Source organism: Otolemur garnettii, unplaced genomic scaffold, assembly GCF_000181295.1.
Source record: "Otolemur garnettii isolate 467f Iridium unplaced genomic scaffold, OtoGar3 scaffold00249, whole genome shotgun sequence".
NCBI lineage: Eukaryota > Metazoa > Chordata > Mammalia > Primates > Galagidae > Otolemur > Otolemur garnettii.
In genome coordinates, this window is record NW_003852644.1 from 976,438 (window position 1) to 983,145 (window position 6,708).

The 6,708-nt window shown below is 46.2% G+C and overlaps 1 pseudogene; it reads left to right on the plus strand.

Moving 5' to 3' along the window:
- The window catches only part of LOC100963907, a 41,775-nt pseudogene extending 36,221 nt beyond the window's left edge, over positions 1–5,554 (plus strand).
- The last annotated feature ends 1,154 nt before the right edge of the window (positions 5,555–6,708 follow it).

Sequence of the window (6,708 nt, forward strand, 5' to 3'; positions counted from 1 at the left end):
AACAGAGTCCTGGCCTGGGAAGTCCCCACAGAGCACTGTAAGTGCCATCAAGTCTCTCACCCTCCTTCCCTGAAGGATTGCTACTAATGGGGGAGTTGAACCTTGGTGGCAATGATAAAACAGGCTTGTGATTTCTCATCTGTCAGAGTCTGGTGGCCAGTTTCTGGTCCTCTGGCCTATTTTGATTACTTCTTATTGTCTTTTAGGGTAAGTGACCAAAAGTGCCATTTATGTGAATCATGGCTATGTTCTAGTATGCAAGACTGACAAGACCCATTAGCACATTTGTCTTACAATTTAGAGCAATGGATAAGCTTCACCCTGGGAAAACTACTTCATGATGATGGCATCTCTCCTGTCAGGTAAGCATGTCTTACAACTTAGAAAGTAGGAGCCTGGGTGAGGTGTTCTGTTTCCCAGATTGAAGTCTGGGGAAATGTGTTTGTAACACCATCCATTATCTTCTCTGTGTGTCCTGTCAGAGGCCAGAGTAGTTGTGCCCAAGGACCAGGGCTTTCTGCCTCCACCAGAGCCAGCCGAGTAGCCCTTCTCTGTGGACTCAGGCTCTGTTTGCAGCTAGTGTGCAGCTATAGCAGAACTGGTTCTGCCTGTTTGCGGTGGTGTTACATTGTGCACGCTACTGTCACCACCAGGGCAGGCCAGGGCTGTGTTGCCCTATGTGTGTTCTCTAGGGAGAGGACATCCAAGTGCCTGGAGAAGTGGAACAAGCGAATCACGATAACTCAGCCTGACCTTGAGCTCCTTAAGGCTGGCCCCGTCTGCTCTTTCCTCCCCTTCTGAGAACTAGAGGAATCCCAGTAACATACACAAATGGGCCACGGCTGCAGGACGGTGGAGAAGCTGCAGGTGCCAGCACGAGGGTCTGGCCTCAGAGCCCAGCCGGCCTGCCCTATACCACAGTAGCAAAGCACCAAACTCTACCTGCCCGTCTGTGCCCAGTGGTTCCCAAGCTTATGAATGCTATGGCCAAGGTCCACCCTGAAACCCTGTATATGGGTCACTATGAAAGTTCTGAGACAGACTGTGCTATGGTACATTATGGTGCATTACTTCCCAGAAACACAGCCACAGCATTCTTTCTGACTCACCCATGTAAGTTTCCACTCTCATGGCTTACAGTATCACTGAGAGGGCTTCATTTGTTTCTGTCCACATGGATGTTACATTTCTTGATTTCTGTGCATCTCTAAACTTTCGTAATGACCCACATACCCATAGAAGACCCGCGGGTTGGGCACAGTCACAGGGGAGGGACCTACATCCTCAGGGAAGGCCTCCTTAACAGTCTCCAGCATGCTGGACCTCACAAGAGTCTTCTGCTAGGCGAGGGAATGGCCATTTCTCTCCATATGTATGTCTGTGCAGTAAGGACAATATTAAAGGGGAGGAACTTCTTTTGCTAGACACCTTTGCCTACTTCTGGATGAAATAAACAAATGAGGATTCTGCAGCTCTCATAGCTGATAACCTTTTATTTTGATTGATTTCAAAGACTTCCAGGAGGAAAACATTTTAAAACGTAAGCCTGGGGCAGCACCTGTGCCTCAAAGGAGTAGGGCTCCAGCCCCATATACGAGAGGTGGTGGGTTCAAATCCAACCCCGACCAAAAACTGCAAAAAACCCCCAAAGAAACGTAAGCCTAAAACTCCGATGCTATAAAAGTACTGGCACCCTAAGAAAAACTCCAAACTCTCTGCACGGGAAGCAGGAAGCTACCCCAGCAGGGTGCCAGAGGCCTCAACCACCTTCATGGTAGTTCTCAGTGATAGTGCTGGGCCTGCTGGACCTCATTGTGTAGCTTGACTTCTACCTCTGGGACAAGGAACCCTATAAAACACTGCTCTATGCCCTGCTTGGTTGAGTATAAGTTGAATAGGGGAGGCTGCAACCAGGGTTCAAGGTTATTAGGATAGTCCTGGGGCTCAGTGCCTGTGGTTCAAGTGGCTAAGGCGCCAGCCACATACACCTGAGCTGGCGGGTTTGAATCCAGCCGGGGCCCGCCAAACAACAATGATGGCTGCAACCAAAAAATAGCCAGGCGTTGTGGTGGGCACCTGTAGTCCCAGCTACTTGGGAGGCAGAGGAAGGAGAATCTCTTGAGCCCAGGAGTTGGAGGATGCTGTGAGCTGTGATGCCACAGCACTCTACCCAGGTGGACAGCTTGAGGCTCTGTCTCAAAAAAAAAAAGAAAGAAAGAAAGAAATCGCATAGGAAGTTTCTGATGCAGCTGTACTGATAAGGACTTGTGAAATGGAAAGAGATTGTGCTACATTGCCAACAATAAAACATTCCAATCAACCAGAGCAAGAGAAAGACTGCCTTATCTTTCTGTTCCCTCTAGAGAGAATTATGTTACAAATAATTGTATGCAACAAAAACGCAGAGAAAAAGGTTAATACAGATAAGTCAATTCCAAATATAATACCAAGAACAATAATATTTTGCTGGCTTTTGTTATATTTGTCAGGTTTTTAAAAATTTGTAATGTGTTGTAATTTCTTTTTCTTTTCTTTCTTTCTTTCTTTCTTTTTTTTTTTTTTTTTTTGAGACAGAGTATCATTTCATCGCCCTCAGTAGAGTGTCATGGCGTCACAGCTCACAGCAACATCCAACTCCTGGGCTTAGGCGATTCTCTTGCCTCAGCCTCCCGAGTAGCTGGGACCACAGGCGCCCGCCACAACACCCAGCTATTTTTTGTTGAAGTTTGGCCAGGGCTGGTTTGAATCCACCACCCTCAGTATATGGGGCCGGCGCCCTACTCACTGAGCCACAGACCTGCCCTCTTTTCTTTTCCTAAATGAATATTCAGAGAGGTGGCTCACGCCTGTAACCTTGACACTAAGGCTGAGGTGAGTGGATTTCTTGAACTGGAGTTCAAGACCAGCTTGAGCAAGAGTGAGACCCTATCACTATTAAAAAAAACCAAAAGCTAGCCAGGCCTGTAGTGGGCACCTATAATCCCAGCTACTCCAGAGACTGAGGCAGAAGGATCACTTGAGCCCAGGAGTTTGAGGTTGCTATGAGCTATGATGCCACGACACTGCCAAGGGCGGCAAAGTGAGACTTTGCCTCAAAAAAAGAATATGTTTGCAACTAATTTTGTATTATTTTTCATAAGAAGGGATCACAAGGCTGGGCATGGTGGCTCACGCCTGTAATCCTAGCACTCTGGGAAACTGAGGCAGTTGGATTGCCAGACCTCACAGGTTCGAGACCCAGTTTGAGCAACAGTGAGACCCTGCCTCTAAAAAATAGCCGGGTGCTGGGCAGTCCCTGTGGCTCAGTGAGTAGGTCACTGGCCCCATATACTGAGGGTGGTGGGTTCAAACCCGGCCCCGGCCAAACTGCAACAAAAAAATAGCCAGTCGTTGTGCCGGGCACCTGTAGTTCCAGCTACCTGGGAGGCTGAAGCAAAAGAATCACCTAAGCCCAGGAGTTGGAGGTTGCTGTGAGCTGTGTGACGCTGCCATGGCACTCTACCGAGGGTGATAAAGTGAGACTCTGTCTTAAAAACAAACAGCCAGGTGTTGTGGCAGGTTGCCTATAGTCCCAGCTACTCAGGCAGCTGGGGCAAAAGAATTGCTTGAGCCCAAGAGTCTGAGGTTGCTGTGAGCTATGATGCCACAACACTCTAACGAGACCAAAAAAGTGAGACTCTGTCTCTAACAACAACAAAAAAAGGGATCCCAAGTTGTATAAACTTCAGTCTTCATGTAATGTAGATTTGCCCTTCATGTACATGATAATCTGTTTAGATATCTTTTTTTTGGAGACAGAGTCTCACTATGTCGCCCTCGGTAGAGTGCTCTGGCATCACAGCTCACAGCAACCTCAAACTCTTGGGCTTAAGCAATTCTCTTGCCTTAGCCTCCCAAGTAGCTGGACTACAGGTCCCCACCACAATGCCTGGCTATTTTCTTGTTGCAGTTGTCATTGTTGTTTAGCTGGCCTGGGCTGGGTTTGAACCCACCAGCCTCAGTACATGTGGTTGGTGCTGTAACCACTGTGCTCCTGGCGCCGAGCCCTGTTTAGTTTGAATAAATTAAAGAAAATGATCTTGAGCAAACAAAACCACGTTTTATCCTGCGCATGGACATAATTTCTAAATACTCAAATGGGGAAAGAGAAATTAATCAGTCAAATAATTGAGTTTTTGGTCTTACACTCTAATAAGTAAATTAAAGTATAAACAACCAGCTCTGTGCCTGTGGCTCAAGTGGTTAAAGCGCCAGCCACCCATACCTGAGCTTGTGGGTTTGAATCCAGCCTGGGCTTGCCAAATAACAATGACGGCTGCAACCAAAAAAAATAGCCGGGCGTTGTGGTGGGCGCCTGTGGTCCCAGCTACTTGGGAGGCAGAGGCATGAGAATCGCTTGAGCCCAGGAGTTGGAAGTTGCTGTGAGCTGTGATGCCACAGCACTCTACCCAGGGGGACAGCTTGAGGCTCTGTCTCAATAAAATAAAATAAAATATAAATAACCAACTAGAAACAATGTCAATGGAGAGGGACTGCATTTTACAAAACGGACCATGAATCTTTGCATTTTCTCTTTCTAGCCAGCACCTAGTGATGAGCATCTCTTGAAACAACCGGCATAAACAGCCAAGCTGACTCCTGAAGAAGAGATTTTAAACAAAAAAAGATTAAAAAGAAATTCAGAAGAAATATGATGAAAGGTAAAAGAATGCCAAAATAAGGGGCAAGAGAAAGCCCTACCACAAGATGCGGAAGTATGAGTTGGGATGCCCTGCTGCCAACACTAAAATTAACCCCTGCCACTTACACACCGTCTGTGTGTGGGGATATGTCAAGAAATACTGTGCCCTAAGGTTGGACGTGGGAAACTTCTCTTGGGGTTAGAGTGTTTTACTAGGAAAACAAGGATTATTGATGTTGTCTACAATGTATCCAATAACGAGCTGGTTCGTACCAAGACTTTGGTGAAGAACTGCATCCTGCTTATCGACAGTAGTATGAGTCCCACTATGCACTGACCCTGGGCTGCAAGAAAGGAGCCAAGCTGACTCCTGAAGAAGAGATTTTTTTTTTTTTGAGACGGAGCCTCAAGCTATCCCCCTGGGTAGAGTGCCATAGCATCACGCTCACAGCAACCTTCAACTCCTGGGCTCAAGCGAGTCTCCTGCCTCAGCCTCCCAAGTAGCTGGGACTACAGACGCCAGCCACAACGCCTGGCCATTTTTTTTTTGGTTGAAGCCGTCATTGTTGTTTGGCGGCCCAGGCTGGGGATCCGAACCCGCCACCTTAGGTGTATGTGGCTGGCACCTTAGCCGCTTGAGCCACAGGCGCCGAGCCTGAAGAAGAGATTTTAAACAAAAAAAAGTCAAAAAGAAATTCAGTAGAAATATGATGAAAGGTAAGAGAATACCAAAGGGAGCAATTCTAGCAGGGCAAGCTTCTTGTGTGCATTACATCAAGACCAGGCCAGTGTGGCTGAGCAGATGGCTATGTGCTAGAAGGCAAGGAGCTGGAGTTCTAGCTGAGGAAAATCAAGATCCAGAAAGGCAAATAATTCTTCCTCGCTCCTGTCTTAGTTCATGTAATAAAGGTGTTCATTATTCCAAATAAATAAATAAATAAATAAAATATAAACAACCATACAAAACTAATTGGGCTATTAGTAAAAATCTAAACAGTAGTGCTGTTTCCAAATGATTGTGGGCTCAGCGCCCATAGCACAGTCGTTACAGCGCCAGTCACATACACTGAGGCTAGCGGGTTCGAACCCGGCCCAGGCCAGATAAACAACAATGACAATTGCAACAAAAAACAGCTGGGTGTTGTGGCCAGTGCCTGTAGTCCCAGCTACTTGGGAGGCTGAAGAAAGAGAATCGCTTAAGCCCGAGAGTTGAGGTTGCAGTGATCAGTGATGCCATGGCACTCTACCCAGGGTGACATACTGAGACTCTGTCTCAAAAAAAAAAAGATTTTAGATGCAAAAAAAAAAGAAAGCTGGATGATTTTCTTCCATTGCTGCAATGTCCTGGTTGTTACCTCAAGATAACAAACAAGGAATTGTATATTGCTGTCAAACCAAAACTGAACAGTTATGAAGAAGCTTCAGGAATCCCTGCTGTGTTCAAAATGGTTCCCAATATTTAAAGGGCTCTAACACAATAAGAGACAAATGGGGAAGTGGTCTGTGACCCTGATAGAAATGGGAAAGCAAAGATGAAGTCCCTTGACCCCTAAGGTTCATCTGGCTCTTTCTGCCTACATTAGGACAATGGACAGATTGGAAAGATTCAGTACCCACCACTCTTAGAATTCTATGGACAACTAAGCCAGGAGCTGGGTGGCTTTGGATTACAAAGGCCCTGGTCATTGCATTCATTTCCAAATTACACACCCCCGTTTTTTGTGATTAAAATTTTTTGAGCAAGGGGTGTAGCATGTCTATAATCCTAGCTCCTTGGTAGTCTGAGGCAGGAGGCCCTCTTGAACCTAAGAGTTCGAGGTCATCCTGGACAACATAATGAGACCGTGTCTCTAAAAATATATTTGGACCTCACTAATCAAGTTCTGGTAGTAGTTGTGCTTCACTTGGTAAAATTCCTTGAGCCAAATGAGTATGGAAACACACTGTACCCAAACCTAAGGAACACAGCAAATGCAGTCCTAAGAGGGAAGCTCATACTAATAAGCACCTATATCAAAAAAGAAGAT